This window comes from Anabrus simplex, chromosome 7 (genome assembly GCF_040414725.1).
Source record: "Anabrus simplex isolate iqAnaSimp1 chromosome 7, ASM4041472v1, whole genome shotgun sequence".
NCBI lineage: Eukaryota > Metazoa > Arthropoda > Insecta > Orthoptera > Tettigoniidae > Anabrus > Anabrus simplex.
Window position 1 is genome coordinate 342,978,474 of NC_090271.1, and position 26,187 is coordinate 343,004,660.

At 40.0% G+C, this 26,187-nt stretch overlaps 1 protein-coding gene across 3 annotated transcripts in view; it reads right to left on the bottom strand.

Annotated features, from left to right (window-relative positions):
* Positions 1 to 347: 347 nt before the first annotated feature.
* Positions 348 to 26,187, bottom strand: part of Dus2 (Dihydrouridine synthase 2) — a 178,787-nt gene continuing 152,947 nt past the window's right edge. For 2 of the 3 annotated variants that reach the window (XR_010860788.2, XR_010860787.2), the window contains 2 exons: positions 5,907 to 5,977; positions 348 to 536 (listed from right to left, as the gene is read on the bottom strand). The gene's annotated coding sequence lies outside the window, so the exon portion shown is untranslated. The remainder of the gene's footprint in view (positions 537 to 5,906; positions 5,978 to 26,187) is intronic. The other variant, XM_067151832.2, reaches the window with a different exon arrangement.

Sequence of the window (26,187 nt, forward strand, 5' to 3'; positions counted from 1 at the left end):
GGTAAGTTAGTTGCTTAGCTAAGTGAATTGTTGATTAACTAAGTACTCCATTTAGTCATGACCAGTTCTCACGTAGTTAAATACTCTGATTTTAAAAAGTGGTTGACGGTTATTACTATTATGTCATGAGTTTCTATAGGCGTCACCCGTGAGTTGTTAATCTCTTCATACGTTAAGCGTAACTTGAAGTAAGATTTCATGTCTTACTTGGCATCTGAACACTCAGAGGTATCCGCTGAGCGACCCCATTTCATCTGATTAAGCACCAACTACGAGTTCGAAATGGAGGTATCGGGTAAAGAATGATAACGTTTGAATTGACGCCGAACAGTTACAACGTATAAAGTGAAATTTTCTCTTTATTATCCAGAATCCAGTCTATAATACATATTTTGAAATATGTGGTGTAAGCATATTCGTACATATCCTGTTATGAACAGAAAAATCCCACCACAGCATTCAGCACTGGACAAAATTGAAGCTACCGTCTTGAGCGAGTTGAACCATGTAGACCCCTCAGACAGATTGTTAAAATCCTGAAAAGAATACAAACAATTCCATAACATATTTTAGTTTGCACTTAATCTATTTACTCTCTACTAGCTTGTGATCACCAGTAAGTTCATTAATGAAGAACTGCAGGGATCACTAAAAAACATTAGCCATAGATTTCAAATTAAAATCAATTATGCCATATACAAATTTCACAACAAAATTAGTAACATCTAAATACAAGCATTTTGTTAATTTTGTTATTCCTTTTTCTACTACTGCCAATAAAAGTCTTCAAAACGTTGGATTAGTTTATGAAGACAAAATCTGACTAAAAACAATTAATACAAAATCACATCATTATTGTATACTCTCACGCTCCTTACAAGGACTGTAATCATAGAAGAGTACGATCCGCAATTTTAGGTTACAAAATGTTTGTAAATGATGATCTCCCGATTTTAGGTTAGGAAATTTTCGTAAAATAATTTGTAACAAACTAGTGAAATTCATGTGAGTTTGTTACATTAAGATGAAAGAACATAATATTGCAAGAAGAATTTGTAGTTAGGGAACATTGCATACGCGCATCATTATATTTTGTATAAATTTCTGTTTGGGTAAGAGCCTGTGCACACGGCCTAGCAGTGAAGATTGTGCAACATGGAAAACTGAGACTATATCGGGAAAGACGGTTGAAGTCGGTTAAAAGTGTTGCAACAAGTGGCAAACAAACCTGGGGTAAGGCCAAGAAGTGTATGCAGTAGATAATAATTCATCAATGTGGATTAACGTGCAAGATCGCTATTTGCAGATCACCAGCTTGTTCCGATTTTGAAAGGCGGTGCGTTGCCCAAGAGACATTTGAAGATGTGGCAGTTGGAGCATAGCTTCCAGTGAACTTCTCCACAAGTAACTGTCACGTGGAGCAAGCCTATATATACACACGTGTGCGCATTTGCAACAAGTTGATTACTACAGTTCATGACCACTGCAGTTGCTGTTCATGATAATTACCATTACGAAGTCTTTGCCGTACGAGTTATTTTCGGTTGCATTACTGTACCAATACAGAGTCATCATGAGTGAATTACTTGGAAATTACGAGTTCCCGGTGAGGAGTCGGTGGCAGACCCTACAAACTCTAGATTATTCCTCTCCGAGGAAATGCACACTGTGAGGTAGTGTTTCATACCAATATAAATGGTCCATTATTGGACATTATAAATTTTCCAGCTAACTCATTCTTGGTTGCCAGCGTTTCGCCCTCGTGTGCTAGGGTGGGCTCATCAGTTGGTACCTAGCACACCTACCAATACGCTGGCTAGTGCATACCGTGGAGGCCACTGCTTAGGCTAACTGGAGCCACCGGCAGTGCCAATGCACTAAGAGACTTTGTCTCATCACTAAAAATTGATGCCTGCTTGGCCATCAGATGATATAGATGTTGATTCCCATAGGGAATCTGAAATATTTGTCCTGAATGAGTAAATTTATAATACCAATTTATAATACCTATGGGAATCAACATCTATATCATAGTGTTTTATAGGTGTAATGTGGAGGTAATGTGGTGTTGTGCACAGAACTGATTGTGGCTAGATGAAACAATAGGCCAAGTGTTTATTACTTGTTCATTCTTTGAATAATGCAACATCATTGTCATTTATTAATCCCACAGCAGCCATTTTACATTATGGATATATATGGCTTTATTAACAGAGTACAGTATAGTGAGGTGACTGGGGTTGTTTTGTTGTATAGTTATAACACGTGGTAAATTGATTCCACAGTGATGGTGCTATTTTCTTCAGGTAAATGAGGTTAAGAATAGACAGTCGTCTTAAGCGTATGAAATAATCAATTTGAAACGTGGCCTTCAGAACAATATACAGTTGCTTTATTTTTTTCATTCTAAATTGTAGATGTTTGTGGATGTTTATTTTTGTAAGCAGCAAAACGAGTTTGTCTCGTGCCGTGATGATAATTGTTAGCGTTTGTTTAATTTTAATTTTGTTTTGGGCGTAAATTTGTGAATTGAAACTTGTGGTAAATTTTTGTATTGGTGGAGTAAGGAAAAACCTGGCATGCTACCCAAATTTATTTTCAGAGTTAAATAGTAGCAGGTAAGGCAATGAAGCAAGTTTGGAGCCTCGTCAGCCTGATGACTGTCGTCTTGGGAGAGGTAGATCTTTCATGCTCTACAGAGTCAATTATTTCTGTAAATCTTTTGTTGGTGACACCCAATTTTGTTATTTGTATTTCAAGTTCATATTTTCTTTCTTTACTCAGATTTAGAGTTCATATTTTGCCAAACTGTTTCAAGACATTCTTATGTCATACTCTTGCATACTACCATAATGTAATTAATTTACATTATCAGCTTTAAATCATCAATTAAGTGGTGGAATTTTTGTTTCATAAGATCAGAGGTTTGAGACTTCATACAGTTACAGTTTCTCCTGAAGTGACATTTGTCTTTAATAGCGATTGGATGCTAATTTGAGGACTGTATTATTATTATTATTATTATTATTATTATTATTATTATTATTAATTAATATTATTAATATTATTAATAATGAAATATAGTCAATATTTCATGATACTTCAGTGTATTTTAAAACTATTTTGGTAAATTAAAAGAAACAGAGCATATAAAAAGCAATGGAAAGACATGTCGCCATCATCTCATCACCATAGGACTCATTACATATCTTGCACGTCACAACAAACACTACATGTCTTGTGTACTTGCAACTCATAGCAGTTTTGTTGTTTTTTTCATACTCTACACTTATTGTTTATCTCCATCTTTATCATTTGTTTTCATTTCTTTTATATTTTGTATTAACCCCTGTTTCACCTAATTCTGTCGCAGTGAGTTGTTTTTTGTTCCACGCGATGATGTAAATATTGTATATTGTGCTAATTTTCTTTCCGTCTAGGCTCTCTTTTGTTTTTTCATTTGTTCTTTCATTTTTTTGGCATTTTTTAGCTTGTATTATGTAAATTATTCAATCCCCCCCCTTTCCACTGACTCAAACGAGCCGAAACATGTTTCAATTTGATTACTCCGTCTAATGATGCACTCAGAAAAAGTAAAAAATTTATAAAATAAACATGTAAAACTGAACATAATGTAGACGTTTTGGAAGTACGAACATTTGACAAAACTTGTTCCGTCTTCAAGTAGAGCTATCGAAATGCGCTCTGTCTGCTTCCAATTGCTGAGGAATACCACCCAAATGCGATGCTAAGACAGTCCCTTATGCAAGTTCACCGCCGATCGATTTTCCGGTATAGTACTTCCTCAAATTAAGGCAATGACGGGACGTTAACACCAAGATCCGCAATTATGCCATAGCAGTCCTGTCGTGAGATACAGTTTCTTGAATAATACATGATCGAGGATTTAGCGTTGATGGGACTGAAATTTCTGGACGGTTGATCAGGGAAATCGTTTGTTCGTGGAACAGATAATGCAAGATTTTTACAACATGATTTAATTAGGATGCTCGCGGGACTGCAGAATCTGAACGGATAATACGGGAAAATATAGATGCCGGGAACATATAATCGAGGTTCTACTGTATTTTATTAGTGTTGTTATTGGTCCTGTGGAGAAATATAACAATTACATTTTGAAAATAAATTCAATAGTTGATACGATTGCTCGTTTCTAAATGTCAAAACTGCATATTTTCTCTTCTTTTTGATCTACAAATAAAGTTGTTCTTGGTTTGTTATTAATTTCATTCTTAATTTTATTAACAAAATCATTGGAATACCCATTACTATGTGCAATTGATAGATATGTCCATTTCCTTTTTAAAATTCTCTTTAGATAGAGGAAGTTTCATGTCCCCGTTAATCATACTGTAAAGTGTTGTCCTCGGTGCTTTCAACTATTTTATCTGTTCATGGGGAACACTGTAAATACCTATGTATTAACATAAAGAATGATCTTCATAAGAGTAATATTTTTTTTTAAATTTTATTTTTAGAATTGGCTGTAGGTCACACCGACAGAGATAGGTCTTATGGTGATGATGGGATAGGAGTCGGAAGGAAGTGACCGTGGCCTCAATTAAGGCACAGCACGAGCATTTGCCTGGTGCATAAATGGGAAACCGTAGGAAATCATTTCAGGGCTGCCGACAGTTGACTTTGAATCCACTATCTCCCGAATGCAAGCTCACAGCTGTGTGCCATTAACCGCACGGCCCACTCGCTAGGTGGGTAATCATTAGGGGTCACAAGTTGAAAACCTATAAATTGCCCTAAAAGACCTAAAAAATGACAAAAACGACGTAATCTAAATTCCTTCAAAATTTTAGTTTTAATTACATATTTAATAAAGGAATATAATGTTTCTGGTGTTATGAAACGTACAGTGCAAAAATATAAGTGAAGTACTTCTTTCAGACATTCTATATTTTTAGATTAACATAATTTTTAAAAAAATTCAGTACTTGCAGAATTTTCAATGAAATTTAAATTAGTGTAACTGGCATCACACTGGGGTCACAATGTATCACAATAGTCAACTCAGACAGCACAGTTCCTCTCCACAACACTCACATTTCACTTCTCTTGCACATAACCCGATACCCCTGGATTTTCAAACACTAGTTTAATTTTTTTCCCAACTTATTTCATTTAATTTTCACGCTTTTCACATATGGTTCAAATATATGTATTTACTGCAGAAAATATGTTTAAGAACTAGTGTTGATTCGAATTGAGGATGCGCAGTAAAAATGCAGTCGATAAAAGTTTAGTTGCAAGAAAAGCCGTCAAGACTTTAAAAAAGGATAAAAACCCAATAAACAAAAACCATCAAAAAGGCAAAAGAGGACAAATAAAATCAACCGTTTTCTGGCCAGCAACGACCCACAATAAACATATATATTATGTTGGATCTCTTGTTCGGACACTCAAGAAAAGAAAGGACTTTTCCTCAACTTCTGAGCCCTAGTAATGAACTCTTCACATTGTTTGTAGTAAGGATGTAAAGGAGACGGCATATAAGTCTCTGGTAAGACCCCAACTAGAGTACAGTTCCAGTGTATGGGACCCTGGCAAGCAGCACGACTTGTTCTGAGTGATTTCCAACAAAGGAGTAGCAAACGTTTGGGTGAGAAGACTTGGGACTAAGGAGAAGAGCTGCTTGAATAAGTGGTGACATTAGGAGAAGAGCTTATGAAAGTTGGAACATAAACTAGGAATTCATGAGGACGAACATTCACACGACGAGGAGTAAGTGATCAAGCGAAATGTTCGATAAATTTGGAAAAGTCTAGGATGATGAAGGGGCCTAACATCTAGGTAAACAACTGATAATGAATCTGCCCTGACTGAAGGAATTTGTCCACCATTTTTAAAATATTGTGTAATATATAAAAACTTACACAGGTTCATCCATGGCAATGTGGTTGTGATGATCCGGTCTGTGCTTCCTGCACAAATTCAGCTGGCAGGACTGTAGGCATCAGAAAATAAAAGTAAAAACTTATATTAGAAGCAAAAATTAACACAAAGAAAATCAAGAGCAGCACCACAGATAAGTATGCTGCCTTTCTCACGGAAGAGTGTAATCATTTATTCCCGTCTAAATATTTTGTTTCTAAAAATGCACATTGAGCCCCTACATTATGAATTACATAATCGAAAGATGTTTAAGGAAATATTGCTTAAAATTCAATGATAGGTTTTGCCCATTTACTGTTCTCTAGTTTTTTTGTTTTTTTGTTGCTGTTTTTTTTCCACCTTTGAAAGAAATGATATCATTTAAATTTTGAACTTGATGTTCTCAGTAACTCACATCCTTTGGTAGCTATAGTGTATAACTGACAAGCACATTCCAGTAGACTGCAGAGAAATCAAATCAAATCAAAATCTCTTTATTTGCAGATGAGGTGTCTACCTCGGTAGCAAATGGTACACTAAAATACATTATTGTCAAGCACTAAATATTAAATTAACAAGAGAAGAAAATTTTCCTATAATACAATATTATACAATTTACGCTAACAATTTTTTCTATTAAACACAGAGCTCATCCTTAATAAATTTATATTTACAAAATTCTACTTATATTATCTCCTGTACTACTTACAAATATAGTCAACTGATATACAGTATGTGGAATTACTTCAAATGATACTGTACAACTGGTATAAGATTAAATTTTACACTGCATTTATTTACTTATTTATTAATTAATTTTTTACCCATTCTGGAACCTAAGTAGCATGACGACCTGCTGCGTCTTAACCAGAGCCCCTTTTGCCACCACTTTTCCGAGTTCCTGAAGGGCCTTCACAGCTACCGTAGTGGTCCCAGGGCCCTCGACGTCCCCACTGTACTTCACCCTACAGGCAGTCCCCTACTTTGGCTGTCCAAACTCCTTAGACCAGGGGATGGAATTAATTTATTCACACACATTTTTCATTTCCAATAACCTGCACTGGTCGAATGTCCTCTAACACTTCATTTATTTTCTCTGTTGTTGTTTATTCTCTTCTTGAATATCTGTACAGATTTTGGAAAAGGATCAAACACTACCCCTGGTAAACTGTTCCACTCCTTCACGCCCTTCCCAATGAATGAAAATTTACCCCAATCGCTTCTGCTAAAATTCCTTCTAATTTTATATTTGTGGTCTGTCCTGCCGATATAATTATTTTCCAACTGAACACTCTGACGGATATCTCCCCATGCTTCTTCTCTTGTATAGGCTCTATATAATCCTATAAGTCTAGTTTTCTCCCTTCTCTTACTTAAAGTTTCCCACCCAAGTTCCTTTAACATTTCTTTCTCCTGAAATCCCCATTTACAAATCTTGCTGCTTTCCTCTGCACACTATCTATTTCTTTTATTAGGTATTCTTGGTGAGGATCCCAAACACTGTTTGCATATTCCAATAATGGACAAACCATACTTTAGTAACTTTTTTCTTTTAATTCTTTATTGCATCCTTTAAGTAGCCTCATTATGACATGTAACGATCTGTATGCTTTCCCAACAATGTCATCAACATGACCCTTCCAGTGCAAATTACTTTCAAATCTCACACCTAAGTATTTGCACTTGCCATCTTTTGGGATAACTACCTCATCTAAAGTATATTTAAATTCAGTTTTAAAGCTCCTGTTTGTAAAAATTGTAACAGTTGATTTGCCTCCATTAACCTTCATATTATTTTCTTCAACCCATTGTTGGATACCCTCAAGGTCCCTTTGTAATTCTGAACAATCCTCAATGTTATTTATTTCCCTATAAACAATTATGTCATCTGCATACAATCTTATTTTTGATGTTATATTATTCCCTAAAACATTTGCGTATATTAAGCAAAGTAACGGACCAATTATACTACCCTGTGCAATTCCCTTACAAACTTTCTCCTCCTGTGATACATTATTTCCTACTTTGACTTTCTGAACCCTTGAATTTAGAAATGTTTTTATCCAACGTGTAACGCTTACGTCCAATCCTATTCCCTCCAATTTCTTTAATAATATTCCATGTTCCACTCTATCAAAGGCTTTGGAAAGATCTATGGCTATGCAATCTAACTGACCTCCTGAATCCAATTGATCTGATATGTCCTGCTGAAATCCCACCAGTTGTGCCTCACAAGAAAATTTCTTTCTAAATCCATACTGGCTCCTCATGAACCAATTTTTATCATCACATATCCAGCTGATGTACTTTGATATTAAACTCTCCAGTATTTTACAAACTATACTGGTCGGGCTGATTGGTCTGTAGTTCTCTGGTTTCCTTTTATCACCCTTTCCTTTATAAATTGGTATTATTATAGATTCCTTCCATTCCTTTGGTATTACACTATTATTTATGGCATAGTCAAAGAGAAATTTTAAATAAGGCACTATGTACCACCCGATTGTCTTTAATACCTCTCCAGTAATTTGATCACTTCCTGCTGCTTTTCCTTGCTGAAGCAGTTGGATTTCTCTGAAAATATCTTCATTTGTGAATGAGAAGCTTCTTGTTTCCCTCTCTGTCTCTCCCTCTCTATCTTCTGTTTCAGTTTCCAACTCCTGACAATCATTTACTGAATATCTGAATTCCTTACTAAAGAGGTTTGCTTTCTCAGTATCTGTTAAATAGTGTTCACACCCTTCTGCCACCATTGTAGGAATTTGGATTCCCTTTCCTTTTTGATTCCTGATATATGAATACAGCTTTTTCTATTTCCCTTTGTGGTCATTACCCTCTTGAAGTATGCCATTCATATAATTCTCTTTTGCTTCCTTTTTCACTCTATTCAGTTTCCTCATTAGCTGTTTTCTAGTTTCTCTACTCTCCCTACCCTGTTTGATTTTCCTGTTTACTATTCTACATTTTCTTTTTAATTTTCTTATTTCCCTTGTATAATAAACAGGGTCTGAGGTCATTTTACCCTTCTTAACAGGTACAAATCTCTCCTCTCCTTCCCAAATTATTTCTTTAAATTTAGCCCAAAGTGTATCCACATTACTCCCTTCACTTATCCAACAACTGAATTGTGATTTAAGGTAAGTCCCAAATTCATCAACTTTAGTTTTTCTGTACAATTTCTTGTCTTGTGTGACCCTCTTATTAAGTCTTTTTGGTACGAGTCCTACATCCATTATTACAGCCTTATGGTCTCCTATTCCTTCAATTACCTCAGTTTTATCAACAATTTCCCATGGTTTAACCAAGAATACATCTAGTAAGTTATTGAGACGAGTCGGTTCTTGTACTACTAGTGTAAATCCTCCCTCCCAAATTAACTTATTTGCCAGTTTCTGCTCATGGGCTTCACTTGCAGCTCCATTCCAGTCAACTTCAGGCAAATTTAGATTTCCCCCAATTATTACCATATCATTATTATTGTTTTTATGTGTATAATCTATTATTTTCTCAAATATTTCCATGTTTCCTATAATTCCCACCTCCTTCATATTATCACAAACTAATTTTATCCCTTTCATTGGTAAACCATTCATGTGAACAAAATTTTCCTTCACCAGAATAAACACCCTCCCCCCCCCCCCCCCGCCTCGCTTTTTATCTCCTCGGTCTCTACGACAGACTGTGTACCCTTCTGGAAATACTTCTCTATTACCCACCCCTTCTCTCAACCACGATTCCACTCCTATCACCACGTCCGCCTCCGTAGCGTAACGATTAGTGTTATTAACTGCCGTCCTCGGGGGCCCGGGTTCGATTCCCAGTACTGTCAGGAATTTAAGACTGGCAGGAGGGCTGGTATGTGGTTGAAATGGTACATGCAGCTCACCTCCAATGGGGGTGTGCCTGAAAAGAGCTGCGCCACCTCGGGATGAGGACACAAGTTTTTTTTTTTACCACATCAGTCTCATAAGATTCCATCAAAGTACCGAATTTTAATTGTTTATTCACTACACTCTGACAGTTTACCAAGAGCAATCTTAGACCCCCTGTTGCAACTGCTAGTCAATAAGTATCTGCAGTTGTTTTTAGGTTGTGTGTTCACCGTTGTCTGCGTCATTCTCTATTTGCACCAAGGAAGAACAGCGCTCCGTGGTCTGAGGGTGTATCAGGAGCAGGGGAGTGTTTACCAATGGACTGAACAGTTCAAAAGTGGTCGCACAAGCGTGAAGGATCATCTGCAGCCAATATTGAACAAGTGCCTGATATGATCCTGAGACGGCAAACCATATGCACATTAGCCACGGTTATGCATAACAGGCTTAACTTTTGCAAAGTCTGTTCGAGATGCGCTCCAAAACAAGTCTATCAAGAGCAGAAGTGCACCGTCGCACTACAGAAGGTGAAATGTTTCTGAAACTGATCATCATTGGAGATGAAATACGTGTTCAGCACTTCGAACCAGAGAGCAAATGTCAGAGCATGGAATGGAAGCATCGCGGATCCCCAGTTAACCTTCTGCAGGAAATGTGATGCTCACGGTGTTTTGGAACTCTCAAGGGCCAATCCTGGAACATTACCAGGAAAAGGGAGAAACAGTAAACAGTGAACGTTACAATGATATGATATGAATTGCAGAGGTCGACTGTTGGAAGGAGTTCTTTTGTTGCATACAATGTGCGTCCACATACCGCCGCCCACACTCTTCAGATGGTGGGTTTCGAGGTGTTGGAGCATCCTACGTACAGTCTCGACCTGGCCCCGTTGGGTTACCATCTGTTTGGTGAAGGAAGCGGTGCATACGTGGCTTGGTGTGCAACCAAAATCCTTTTTTGCAGAGGGTATCAGAAAGCTTGGGCAACGGTCGATCATATGCATTGAAAAATTCATCATTAAAAAATGTGTACTATTTTTGTAATAAATTATAAAAATTGATTGCAGATACTTATTGACTTGCCCTCGTACATTGTTGTACCAGAAGATATAACACAGTTGCCATGACTTAAGAAATGACCTTCATATGAGCTGTTGTTGAGGTAACTTGCTCCCTGTGAAGTTCTTTAAAATAATTTCAATTTTAGGACTCTGTACCTATTCAATTGGACTATTTCATTCTAAGACATTTTAATTACATCTAAAAACTCTAATCCCACAACAATGAATAATATAGGCATGGACTATTTTCTTTGACACACGCACAACCTAGCACACGGGGGCGAAACGCTGGCAACCAGCAATGAGTTAGCTGGACAATTTATAATGTCCAATAATGGACCATTTATATTGGTATTATAAATTTACTCGTTTGGGACAAATATTTCAGATTCCCTATCGGAATCAACATCTATATCATCTAATTTTTGGTAGTGAGACAAAGTCTCTCATAATGCATTGCCACTGACGGTGGTTTCAAGTAGCATACGCAGTGGCCTCCACGGTATGCACTGGCCATGCTTCTTGGTAGGTGTGCTAGGTACCAACTGATGAGCACAACCTAGCACATGGGGGCAAAACACTGGCAACCAGGAATGAGTTAGCTGGAAAATTTATAATGTCCAATAACGGACCAATTATATTGGTATTGATCTATTCGCTGACGCAGCATTTCCACGTTATGAATAGGTGTGGCATACATAATGGCCTTCAAAAGACCCTATAAATGGAAGTCTAATGGATTGAGATCGGGAGAACGAGCAGGCCATGGTGTCGGTCCTTGACGCCCTATCTACATACATACATACATACATACATACATTATCATTATAGACTGTTATGCCTTTCAGCGTTCAGTCTGCAAGCCTCTGAGAATTTACTAAACGTCGCAACAATCCTCGATTTGCAACTAGTGTTGTGGCCTCATTTTGTTCTATACCTCTTATCTTTAAATCGTTAGAAACACACTCTAACCATCGTCGTCTTGGTCTCCCTCTACTTCTCTTACCCTCCATAACAGAGTCCATTATTCTCCTAGGTAACCTATCTTCCTCCATTCGCCTCACATGAGCCCACCGCCGAAGCCGGTTTATGCGTACAGCTTCATCCATCAAGTTAATTCCTAAATTAGCCTTTATCTCCTCATTCCGAGTACCCTCCTGCCATTGTTCCCACCTGTTTGTACCAGCAATCATTCTTGCTACTTTCATGTCTGTTACTTCTAACTTATGAATAAGATATCCTGAGTCCACCCAGCTTTCGCTCCCGTAAAGCAAAGTTGGTCTGAAAACAGACCGATGTAAAGATACTGGGAGCTGACTTCCTTCTTACAGAATACTGCTGATCGCAACTGCGAGCTCACTGCATTAGTTTACTACACCTTGATTAAATCTCACTTACTGTATTACCATCCTGGGAAAACACACAACCTAAATACTTGAAATTATCGACCTGTTCTAACTTTGTATCACCAATCTGACATTCAATTCTGTTGAATTTCTTACCTACTGACATCAATTTAGTCTTCGAGAGGCTAATTTTCATACCATACTCATTGCACCTATTTTCAAGTTCGAAGATGTTAGACTGTAGGCTTTCGGCACAGTCTGCCATTAAGACCAAGTCGTCAGCATAGGCCAAACTGCTTACTACATTTCCACCTAACTGAATCCCTCCCTGCCATTTTATACCTTTCAGCATATGATCCATGTAAACTACAAACAGCAAAGGTGAAAGATTACAGCCTTGTCTAACTCCTGTAAGTACCCTGAACTAAGAACTCATTCTGCCATCAATTCTCACTGAAGCCCAATTGTCAACATAAATGCCTTTGATTGATTTTAATAATCTACCTTTAATTCCATAGTCCCCCAGTATAGCGAACATCTTTTCCTTCGGTACCCTGTCATATGCTTTCTCTAGATCTACGAAACATAAACACAACTGCCTATTCCTCTCGTAGCATTTTTCAATTACCTGGCGCATACTGAAAATCTGATCCTGACAGCCTCTCTGTGGTCTGAAACCACACTGGTTTTCATCCAACTTCCTCTCAACGACTGATCGCACCCTCCCTTCCAAGATGCCAGTGAATACTTTGCCTGGTATACTAATCAATGAGATACCTCGATAGTTATTGCAATCCTTCCTGTTCCCTTGCTTATAGATAGGTGCAATTACTGCTTTTGTCCAATCTGAAGGTACCTTACCAACACTCCATGCTAATTTTACTACTCTATGAAGCCATTTCATCCCTGCCTTCCCACTATACTTCACCATTTCAGGTCTAATTTCATCTATTCCTGCTGCCTTATGACAATGGAGTTTATTTACTATCCTTTCCACTTCCTCAAGCGTAATTTTACCAACATCATTTTCCTCCTCCCCATGAGCTTGGCTGTTTGCAACACCACCATGATGATTTCCTTTTACATTGAGAAAATGTTCAAAATATTCCCTCCACCTCTCCAGTGATTCCCTGGGATCTATTATGAGTTCACCTGAATTACTCAAAACACTGTTCATTTCCTTTTTCCCTCCCTTCCTAAGATTCTTTATTACTGTCCAGAAAGGTTTCTCTGCTGCTTGACCTAGCCTTTCCAGGTTATTACCAAAATCTTCCCATGACTTCTTTTTGGATTCAACAACTATTTGTTTCGCTCTGTTCCTTTCATCTACGTACCAATCACTGTCTGCCTCGGCCCTTGTTTGGAGCCATTTCTGATAAGCCTTCTTTTTACGTTTACAGGCTGCTCTCACTTCATCATTCCACCAAAATGTTCGCCATTTCCCATTTTTACACACAGTTGTTCCTAGGCATTCCCTTGCTGTTTCTACTACAGCATCCCTGTATGCCACCCATTCACTTTCTATATCCTGAACCTGCTTACTGTCTACTATTCGAAACTTCTCACTAATCATATCCATGTACTTCTGTCTAATTTCCTCATCCTGGAGATATTCTACCCTTATTTGTTTGCAGACAGATTTCACTTTCTCTACCCTAGGCCTAGAGATACTTAGTTCACTACAGATCAGACAGTGGTCTGTATCATCGAAAAATCCACGAAAAACTCGTACATTTCTAAAAGATTTCCTGAATTCAAAGTTTTTTTTTTTTTTTTTTGCTAGGGGCTTTACGTCGCACCGACACAGATAGGTCTTATGGCGACGATGGGATAGGAAAGGCCTAGGAGTTGGAAGGAAGCGGCCGTGGCCTTAATTAAGGTACAGCCCCAGCATTTGCCTGGTGTGAAAATGGGAAACCACGGAAAACCATTTTCAGGGCTGCCGATAGTAGGATTCGAACCTACTATCTCCCGGATGCAAGCTCACAGCCGCGCGCCTCTACGCGCACGGCCAACTCGCCCGGTAAATTCAAAGTCTGTTAAGATATAGTCTATTATGGATCTGGTACCCCTAGCCTCCCATGTGTAGCGGTGAAGCCTTATGCTTGAAGAATGTATTCGTAACAGCTAAACCCATACTAGCACAGAAGTCCAGCAAATGCTTCCCATTCCCATTAGCTTCCATATCTTCCCCACATTTACCAATCACCCTTTCATATCCTTCAGTTCTATTCCCAACTCTCGCATTGAAATCGCCCATTAGCACTATTCTTTCCTTGCTGTTGACCCTGACCACGATGTCACTCAATGCTTCATAAAACTTGTCAACTTCATCCTCATCTGCAACCTTACATGGTGAATACACGGACACAATTCTTGTCCTAATTCCTCCCACTGACAAATCTACCCACATCATTCGCTCATTTACGTGCTTAACCGAAACTATGTTGCGTGCAATGGTATTCCTGATAAAGAGCCCTACCCCAGACTCTGCCCTTCCCTTTCTAACACCCGTCAATACACTTTATAATCTCCTATCTCTTCCTCATTATCTCCCCTTACTCGAATATCACTTACTCCTAGCACATCCAGATGCATCCTCTTTGCTGACTCAGCCAGTTCTACCTTCTTTCTTCCATAAGCCCCATTAATATTGATAGCTCACCATCGAATTCCATTTCGTTCGCCAAGTTGTTTCCAAGGAGTCCCTCGCCTGTGTAATGGGAGTGGGACTCCATTACTCCCATAGGTCCGAGGCTTGCTTAAATTGTTCTGAGCTTGGTAAATTCATGAAGCAGGATGCCGCCCTACTTGCACATAGTCCAAGTGAGGATTTCTCCTCTAACGGGTTATGGACCACCGGTGAATTGTGTAGGCCTAGCCGCTTGAGCACAAGGAGGGCCACGACTCAGAATATGTCCGAGATGCCCACTCCCATTCCATAGCAACTGGTATCCCGACTCTCAGGACCACTTACTAGGCCACTCAGCCGTTGCCCATGGTTCACGAACTAGGACGTGACTACAGTAACCCACAAATATCGCTGATGTAAAATTGCTCTAGCACAAGAGAAAAATGAGGGGGTACTCCATCATTCATGAGCCAGATGCGCTGAATTAAATCCAGTGGAACATCTTCTAACAAACCATGTACATAATTTGTTAAAAAGGTGCAGTATGACGCTCCTGTCAATGTTCCCGGTAAAATTAAAGGAGCAATTAATGTGTGCATTTTGAGCACCTTCTGTAGAGAACTGTAAGTAGTAAATTACACTTTATCAACACAAATGACCAACCTGCATCTGCATAGTGAAGTGGTATGTGTTATGTATACCACAAACAATGCCCGTAACACGGAAACGAAAGCAAATAAACCATACGTTTACCGGACATGTTCAGCTTGTTGTCAGGTCCTTTATCGAATCCCAGGAGCCTTCCCACATATTTAGTTACATTCTGTATACTACTAGTCTACAAAGTGAACGGTGATACAAAGATAGTCATCAAATGGTATCACTTGGATACATATATTGAAACCGTACAGTGTCCTGTACAGCTCATTGGAATTATAGGTGCCTTTCTACTTCATTAAAATCACTCCTAAATGTCGCGTCATTGGTAGTAGTATGGGCGATGGGGATCGAATGGCGTCTGGCCAGAATGGAACCCGCGAAAGAGCGCCTGGGAAACAAAGGGAAGACAGAGCAAGAACCAAGCCCCTGCGAAAATACCCTCTCAACTTGCAGAGAGAGCTAGAAGAGGACGTGATGCTGGAGTAGTCACATACGCCCCGAGGTGTGGCTTAGCTTCCCAGAGTTCCAAACTAACATAAGGAACTTCTGGTTTTTTATGCACGTGTTACGGGTGCCAATGTCGGATTTTGGCACGTAAAAATGGAATGATATTTTGATCCAGACATAGGAAAATTATGTGAGACACACCATTGAATAGAGCTGAATTTTCTGCGTTTCCCAGACTAAAAATATGTAATAATTTATTCAGGGGAAGAAATGAGGTCACCAGCTGTCCAGATGTAACATATTGCTAACACATGTGAATACAACAGCGTCACCCAAGTTAAGAGTCACGCTCAAAGATGACTCCACCCCCCAAGGGACGCTCATGAATTAATCAAAGGCGGGAAGCAAATTGCATAAAACCGCCGATCGTAGGTCCAGCACGCCTTGCTCAAATGAAAGAGGAGATAGAGGGCCACAAGATGCACTATTTAAATGTCTTCAATTCTTGGTATGAAAGGAGCTCTTGTTCTTAATGAACCATGAACGTTTACGCCCCCAGGCTTCTGGCGGGGAAGGTAATATAGGCCGGGCTGGCCATCACAGAAGATAGTTCTTTGCGGGTCGTTGAGAAGGGACACTGTGTCCCGCGGTGCTCCAGTTTACAGTCCGAACCCATTGACCGCTTACTAAGAGGGTTATTGTGTCCGTCGTGTCGTGAAGTACAAAGCCTTTGTGAAGTGTAACAGGAGGCCAAACGAGCCTAGGTGAATTGTGTCTGTGCCGCGTGTCAAACTAGTTAATCCGCGAGCATAATTTACAAACGAGTAGCGGAAGACGGCTGGGACAGTGCCGGCTTTAATGAGTCAGTGAAATTCATAATTTGGTATCACCCAAAGTGTTACCCTGAATCAGGGTGCTTGAGTCTCGTGAGCCACCCGATCCATGCTGTGAACGCGCCCGCCGTGATTTGAAAGACCGGCTTATTCGTGGTGTAAACTCTGGAAATAGAGGCCATGTGACGAGTGGTGAAGTGTTACCCATTTTGGATTACTGTAAGATTTCAGCTGCGAACGAGTTCCCCAGGATGTTGGATTTGTATGGACCAGGGATGAAGGACTGCACGCCCGCCACCAGCCCCGGGGTCATGCAGCACTAAACTCCACCATGGGTCTCCCGTGGAAGGAAAAACAACGGCCACCAAACAGATGAGTGATGTCCAAATCTAATTTCTTAAGCATGATAATGTAACCGGGGATAGGATTAGCTTTCTTTTGTAAATATCAAAATGTTGTAAGATAATGCATGTCCTAATATGGAAATTTTATTGATCTTTATAATGTTGAAGTAAATTCAAGGGAGCTGAATTCCCGGACGACTCATTTTTTTTCTTAATGATTAGCTTATTGTGAGGGTTATATTTTTAGTAATATGTAGAATGTCCTAGCAAATAAGGGAACAAGGTTAGGAGAATATTTGAGTTCCCCTTAGGGGTGGCTGGAACAATAATGCTGGCGAGCAGGGAGAACCATGTCAAAATGTTGGTAGTTACTGTCCCACATGGCTCTCGTATATGCCGGGGAAACTCATGGGTCAGTCACACAATGCATGCCTAGCTTACACATATAATCAGTGCATGTACAGCAAGAGAGAAGAAATCCCGACCGGGAGAGGTATATGCTGTGTTATTTAGGTAGGTGTGAGGGACCGTGTGCAAGTCTCCCGTGATTTTTTTTTATTAATTGGCCAGAATGGTTTGGAGTGTTTTTTTTAATCTATAGCCGGGGTGAGACACAGAGGCAGGAGTCTCTAATCTTTGGTCAAAGGATTTAAATATAGGTATATTTCCTGTGGTAGGAGCGAGGAGTATGGAAAAGTGGACTGAGGAGTCATGAGAGCCCTATGCCCAAGGAAAGAAGATACGCGATATGGGACGTAATGAGAGGGCCGAATGCCCAAGGAATTTACGATGAGATGAGTTAGAAGTGATCGTGCCCACAGTTGGCGTTCAGCGGTAATAAAGAGAAGGGAGAGAATAAAAGAGTATTTCATGGGAATTCTACGATAATATGAATAAACAAATGAAGTGGGCCATGGATATATGTCCCCGAGATGAGAAGGGTGGACGTGTGAGGGAGAGAAGAATCTGGCGTGGCCAATGAATGAGAAATGGTCGTGCGAAGCGAATGGCCGCCCTTCTTTTTTTTTGTGTGAGTGTTTGGCTCTCGCCCTCCTGACAGAGGGATCCCGCTGTACTATTGTATTAAGACTTGGGGCTCTGGGTCTTCACCATGCTCTTCTGTTTGGTTTAAATGGCTTAGCGAAGAATACTCGTATAATGAGATTATCACGCTGATTTAGAAGGTATTTAATAAATGAGTAGGGATCTCCCCCAGATATCCGGTGATATGAGACTGTAGCTAGTCTAGGGATTTTCAGAAATCCACAGTACCTCTCGGTCGGGAGTCGGACAGTTCGACCCTGGATTATGATGGCGCCCTTGAGCGAGCTGCCCCAAGCTTGCGCCTAGGGCCGGAGACAGTGATAACCATGCGGTTTCTTTCTAGGAACGCCTCTCCTGTATGCATGAAGTGTATATGTGTATATATATATATACATATCTGTGTATGTGTAGAATTAATGTGCATATATATTTTTTGAGTTCAAACAGAACCTTTGTTCAGCGTTGACTGGTCTTGGTGACAGATGAGGGAGTCCGGGGTTTAGCTAAATGGTATGTGTGTTTGTTTGTGTATCATGCAAATGTTTCTTTTAATATGGTAATTATGTAGCGTAGGCCCCGGTTATTTTCGTGCTAAGAACAGGAAGTAATATGCGAGTAGGGACATCAGATCATCTCACGGTGTAATCGACAGAAGAATATTAAAAAAATGTCATGAACGGTATGAACTAATGAGGAAAGATGAACGATAGCAATCGCAAAACCTCAATTACACCGTTATGCAGATGACGCCCATGGGCGATTCATATTTGAAAGTGATCATTATTTTCTTTTCCTCCCATATGCGGAGAGTTCATTGTATAGAGCTGTATCAATTTCTTTAATATGTCATATTTGAATAAATTAGTATTCGTAACCCCTATTTTATGATTCTTGTCATTTGTAGCAGTGCTAAGCAGTATCCAGTAGGCATTTGAACCCAGAGATCCTACTTTCATATTATATACATAAGGCTCCATCTTAAGTATTTGTTTTTTTTCTTTCTTTCGAACGTACCACTCCCCAAGTGCTCAGGCTGCCGGGCCAGCACAGAAAGTAGGAAGGGGAGCGGTTCGAAGCTCGTTAAGCAATTCGACCCGCTCTTCAATCCAATCTCATCTGTAGGTGTTTACCCCGTTACGTGCATGCATTCTTATGCGTGGGTCATCCATTCGAGGCCCGGAAGGGTGTAATATGCTGAAGTACAGTATATAGTACTGTGATTGTGAATGTATAGTACTACTTATAAATCTCATATTTATTCCGTATTGGCTCAGCACAACTAAGGTTGTATAGTACTAGTCTACAAAGTGAACGGTGATACAAAAATAAGTCATCGGTTGCTGATGATGTCCACAAATCCATCATACCAATTATGCTATCTGCTCAATATATATTTTTTACATGACCATTCATTCATCAACATCCATAATATTCCAGTACGTTATCAGGTTACTTTAAACTAAAATTAATATACAGAGAGGCAACTGGTTTTTGTGTCTACTAAATTTATTGAACTGCTATTTACAGCTACTCAGGTTCACTTGTGTTTGAGTTTTCCACTCAACACAGTTTTTACCTGCAATAGTGGTACACACTTGAACACATTGCCCACTGGTGCATCGAACTTCTGTTTTCTAATAAAGCCTTTACAGCGTAGTGTTGATCCAGAACATTTCACTTCACCACTAACAAGCCTCATTGAATTGAGGAAGTTGGCAAGTCTGGCCTGTGCATTTGGGAGATAGTGGCTTCAAACCCCACTGTCAGCAGCCCTGAATAGGGTTTTCCATTGTTTCCCATTTTCACATCAGGCTATTGTTGGGGCTGTACCACTGATCTCTATACCTGGATGGCTGGTAGCTTGGGTAGCAGTAAGCCGAATAGAAGATGACTGGCGTCGTAAGATGGCAGCGAGCGCATGGTGCAATAGACCACGAGGAGCGCGCTTGCTTTGTTTATGCTTAGTTCAGTGACGCCAGGCCTCTTGATTTTAGTTTCACGAGTGTTCTGTGCTGTGTTATTGCAAAGTAAATAGTAGTGTATTTTACGAATTTAGGTTCGTTGCCTTGTAGTATGCTTGTGAATTACAAGATTAAATTTAAATATGTATGTGTTTATCTGAAATATGAATGAAGAAACATTCTACGGGGTATTAACATACCGCAGTATTCAGCTTATGGATGTACAAACAGAACCGATCAGCAGAAGGAGAAATCATTTCATCGGGGAGCTTTAATAATAATGTTATTTGCTGTACGTCCCACTAACTACTTTTTAAGGTCTTCGGAGACGCCGAGGTGCCGGAATTTAGTCCCTCTGGAGTTCTTTTACGTGCCAGTAAATCTACCGACACGGGGCTGTCGTATTTGAGCACCTTCAAATACCACCGGACTGAGCCAGGATCGAACCTGCCAAGTTGGGGTTAGAAGGCCAGCGCCTTAACCGTCTGAGCCACTCAGCCCGGCTCGGGGAGTTTTATACTGTACATAAGAATCTTCCTAGGGTAGTGTTTTGAGTTTTAGGTTTATTGTATCTTATTTCGCATATTCCGGGAGCAAAATGGCAATTAATTTTTGTAGGTTTCCTTTCTCGAGACCCGAACATCTAAGATCATCGATTAGGAGTATCAGGCGGGAGAATTGGGAGCCTTCTAAAACAGCTGTTCTCTGCTCGGATCACTTAGAGGAAGACTGTTTTGATAGAAATAGACAAACTGTACACCTTAGAAGTGATGTACAGCCAACTGTTTTCAATTTTGCTGAACATTAACTGCAAGTAAAGATTTCCTTTTTTTTTTAAATTTCTCATAATTAAACTGACGGTTTCGATGAAATAATTGACGTGACCTTATAACAATCTTAGAAAATGAAGTCTGGAGGAATTCTAGACCTTATTTACATCAGTAATAATTATGGGTTTCAGACACTGGAGTGGTGGGTGTTTGGGGCTATTCCATTATACTATTCGTGGTATTTGGGACTCTTTTAACTGGTGTTACATATTTCTGATGATGACTATCAATATCGCTTTGCTAGCTGAATTAAATTAGAGGTCTGTAATAGTACATTAAGCTGCAGGTAATGTGATATATTGACTAGTTTTGAATATTTGCTGGTTTTATAAATGTGTACATTTGCTTCAATGATATTTTAATTTGATAATATGCGCGTTATTTCTTGGAAACAGGAAACAGAAATTCATTATCAAGCACCGATTACGATATGTCGAATCTAGGCCTGTATATTGAGCTACGTTTATAGGTACATCATTTTAAGAATGCATAATTTCGTGGCATACATGTATACAATCTACAGCAATGTTCCCAGAAACTGGTTTTCACTCGTATTGTGTTACCGATCGCTAATTGCATGTATTCAGCACCTAAGTTAATATTTGCCGGCCGTTATTATACACTCATTTTTATTGCTATCCCGGAGATTTACTGACCTCGGAATGACGTGTCAGTGATCCCAATGTCCTTATGCTTTGAGTGAACATGTCTCTATATTTTTAATTATTCCAATGCGCCATTAATTGCGACTTAAAATTGACTATATTATCATTGCTTCCCCATAAGGAGAGCTCGAGGTTGGGTACGCCAACATGGCGAACCGCGCGTTCAACTTTGCGTACTTTCTCCTGCAGCGGAGACCTGCCATCAGCGATCCATGTATAGAGATCAGTGGGCTGTACCTTAATTAAGGCCAGCCTTTCCCAATCCCATAGCTGCCAACTTTTAGAAATCAAAAATAGGAAGATTTTTTAATTCTTGGATTTCATCACATATATTGCGCCACGGTCTAATTAAAAAAAGGACAGGCTAAAAGGCATGCATACCTATAGTTACAATGTGACTTGATCATTAAATTTAAAATCTTACACTAAAAAACACTAAGAATGGTCACAAGAAAATGTACCTAATCACTCTCATTTACGACACATACATATGAATAGTAATACAGTCGAACCTTGATATCTCGGAATTCCATTACTCGAATTTTCATTATCTCTAACTAACTTCGATTTTCTGACCATTTGTCCTATTCTTCACGTGTATTTATTTCTCTATTCTTGAAATTCGGTTAAACAAATTTCTTGATTTCTTGAAGCAGACATTTCCTCCCTTGAAGAAAAAAATACTCTGTAACTTGAATTTTGTGCAACATTAACTGTGCAATACGGCATTTGCGGTTTGTGAGGAAGAGTTCCAGTGAAGCTGGAAACTAATATGACGGGAACCGAAATACTCGAACTTCTAGTGATTAGCAAATCGGCAAAGCGTCGCCGTTTCTCGAGTGTCAGTTAATTACCAGTTACGTACGAAAGCAAGCCCAAAAGTCGCGGATGACAAGCTCCATTTATGAAAATCGGCTGCGTAGTATTGATGTGTGAAGGGAGGAAAGGTTAACCGCAACAAACAGAAGAGATTAACAGATTTTTTCCAAACGTGTTAAGGGAGCTGTGTTCCTTGTTTCACTACTGTATGTACTGTATCCTGTCTTCTAAAAAGTTACTAAAGTGATGCCGTAAAACAGAGTTTCTCTGTATATTTTTAAGTACCGTCAAACATAATGTATTCAGAAAAAGCCCGTAGATACATGTGATTCAATTATGTGCTATACATTCTCAAAAACGGTATTCTCTATATCTCAAAAATTCGATAACTCAAAATAAAATTTATCTCCCTAGGTGATTTGCATAATAGTTTCCTTTATTAGACTGTAAAATGAACGGAAATTAAATTGTATAGGTATCTCTGAACACTTGGAGATAACGTTCGTTATGTTTTTTGGCCAGAACGTGAAGAGAAAATACCAGAAACTGTCACCGACATAACTCCCTGAAATACATTCAACTCATTAAAATTATGAAGTAAGAATAAACAAAAATGCAGTGAAATACACGAAACTAGCACATACAAAACAGACAGGTACGTCTAATACATTATTAACATACGACTTAACTGCTAGAAAAAACACGTGGCATACAATTCCCACGAAATTACGAACAGAAACGATGTTAATCGTGTGCGAACCACACAATAAGAAACTCATTCTTTCTTCTGGATTAACCACTGCCTGCTCGATCTGCATCCGATGGCTGCTTATACTGCCTGCTCATTACTATATTTTAACATGGCACTAAATGAAACACTCCGTTTACAAATACCCACAGCAGATGGCAGCACCAACCGGCTCCTGAACTGTCGGAATGAAATAGCGGGAAATACGGTACTAGTAGTACTGTATTTGTTTACAGTGAAAATGGTGTGCTGCTGCGTGCCTTTCTGCAAATCAAAGAAGGGAAACCAGAATGCCGTGGTATTTCATTCCATGACACGGGCTTTTTCAGGAGATCCAGTTGAAGCCATGTTTAGTTCCATAAGAATGGGAGAAGGGTGCAATGACATGACTGACTCCCGGGCTACTCAGAATTCCATAGAAAGAATTCTGAAAGTCCGCCTCTCTGGTGTAGTGGTTAGGTCCGGGTTCGATTCCCGGCTCTGCCACGAAATTTGAAAAGTGGTACGAGGGCTGGAACGGGGTCCACTCAGCCTCGGGAGGTCAACTGAGTAGAGGTGGGTTCGATTCCCACCTCGGCCATCCTCGAAGTGGTTTTCCGTGGTTTCCCACTTCACCTCCAGGCGAATGCCGGGATGGTACTTAACTTAAGGCCACGGCCGCTTCCTTCCCTCATCCTTGCCTATCCCTTCCAATCTTCCCATCCCCCTACAAGGCCCCTGTTCACCATAACAGGTGTGGCCGTCTGGGCGACGTACTGGTCATACTCCCCAGTTGTATCCCCCGACCAAGAGTCTGAAGCTCCAGGACACTGCCCTTGAGGCGGTAGAGGTGGGATCCCTCGCTGAGTCCGAGGGAAAAGCCGAACCTGGAGGGTAAACAAATGATGATGATGATGAGCATTCTGAAATCCGGTATTTTAATGTCCACCGATGGTGCTAACGTTGTCCACAAAAAAATTCAAAATTTTCTGCCTCAGTATCCTCTCCCGGACTTGACGAAACAGAACCAGTGATGTCCGCTGAGTATGTACTTGATTTACTGGAAGATGTTCGTGAGCCCCCTGAGTCAGTGTGTCACTTTGGAAACTGCTTCCCATGCATTAGTGTGTGGTTATTTAGTGCATGTAATCGAAGAAAAAACAATGCAGCACGTGCTTGAGTAACGTTTCCACCTCAGTTAATGCATCCCCATTGATGAACTTAATCAGACAGTCTGATAGAGGAGGCCTGCGCTATCCCCAGCAAGGATTTATTGGCTTAATTATGGGGCTACAGAATTTGTTGAGGCAGCTCTACCGTACTGCAAGAAATCTGCAAGTCTGCTCCAGACTACAAAAAACTATGTTCTACCCTCTTTAAATAATAATAATGTTATTTGTTTTACGTCCCACTACCTACTTTTACGGTCTTCGGAGACGCCGAGGTGCCGGAATTTAGTCCCGCAGGAGTTCTTTTACGTGCCAGTAAATCTACCGACACGAGGCTGTCGTATTTGAGCACCTTCAAATACCACCGGACTGAGCCAGGATCAAATCTGCCAAGTTGGGGTTAGAAGGCCAGCGCCTTAACTGTCTGAGCCACTCAGCCAGGCTCTACCCTCTATGTGCCACTGTAAGATTTTAAAGTGTGTTAGTAACAATAAGCACCAGGAACTTGTGTCAGAAACTGTGGTGGCCAAATTCGTGAAACCTCTACTTATTAATGTAGGGAAGTACCATACAGACAAACTTTACAGGTTTTCTTATTCGTCGAAATCTCTTTCTCGAAAAGTCCTGAAGCTATCACTCTCTAGAGCACCACTTTGTGCATACAATTCTTTAATTTTTCTGTTCCTTTCAGATTTAAAATTTTGCTTGTATGCTTATCTAGCTGTATTCACGCGATAACTGGGTACGTCTGGTGCTGCGATCTAGCGCCAGATTGTTTGTAAGTTGTGTTACACGTTTGAATATGGAATGAGCAGGCAGTATAAGCAGCCATCGGATGCGGATCGAGCAGGCAGTGGGATTAACTGAGTCGCCAGCGCTCGCTAGCCTCTTTGCTTGTAGGACGATTGCCGTCCCAATTCCTCAGCCATAAAGCACACATGCTGCTGCAGCGAGCAGGAAACACGATACACGAAGGCGACGGATGATACATTCGCGAAATAAGGCACCAAATAAAAACACTTGAAAATGAGGTTGGGTAAATTACACAAACACGTAAGAATTTATCCTTTATCCTAGGGGAAGACTATTGACTGTACTGGAGGTTATAATGGTAAAAAATAGGAAGAATTAAAAATAAATCGGAAAATCGGAAGACGAGTTAAAAAACAGAAAATTTCTGGATAAATCGGAAGGGTTGGCAGGTATGCTATTTACACCTACTCAGGTTCCACTCAACACAGTTTTTACCTGCAATAGTGGTACACACTTGAACACACTGCCCACTGGTGCATCGAACTTCTGTTTTCTAATAAAGCCTTTACAGCGCAGTGTTGATCCAGAACATTTCACTTCACCACTAACAAGTCCCATTGAATTGAGGAAGTTGGCAAGTCTAGCTCGTGCATTTGGGAGATAGTGGCTTCGAACCTCACTGTCAGGAGCCCTGAATAGGGTTTTCCATTTTCACATCAGGCTATTGTTGGGGGTGTACCTTAATTAAGGCCACAGTCACTTCCTTTCCATCCTAGCCTTTCCCAATTCCACCATGACCATAAGACCTATCTGTGTTGGTGTGTATGGGAGAAAGACCATGAACTCCGTGTAGCAATCTGATGTCTCACTCTTAATGAATGACTTGTTATGGACTCGTGAATGTCTCATAACTCACCACCTGAGCCTGTAGAAGATTCTAGTATTTTCTACTTCCGGATCATTCTGGGCACCTGGTCCATTGTTAAATCAGCTTTCAGTGAGCCTAAATATTTCGCTGACACTATTGTTTTTCTCGCTACTGGCCCGCCTGCACTGAAGTCATTCCCTGATCCTCCACACTCCCAGCGCAGAATATTAATAGCCCTGCTGATCAAAAAAGT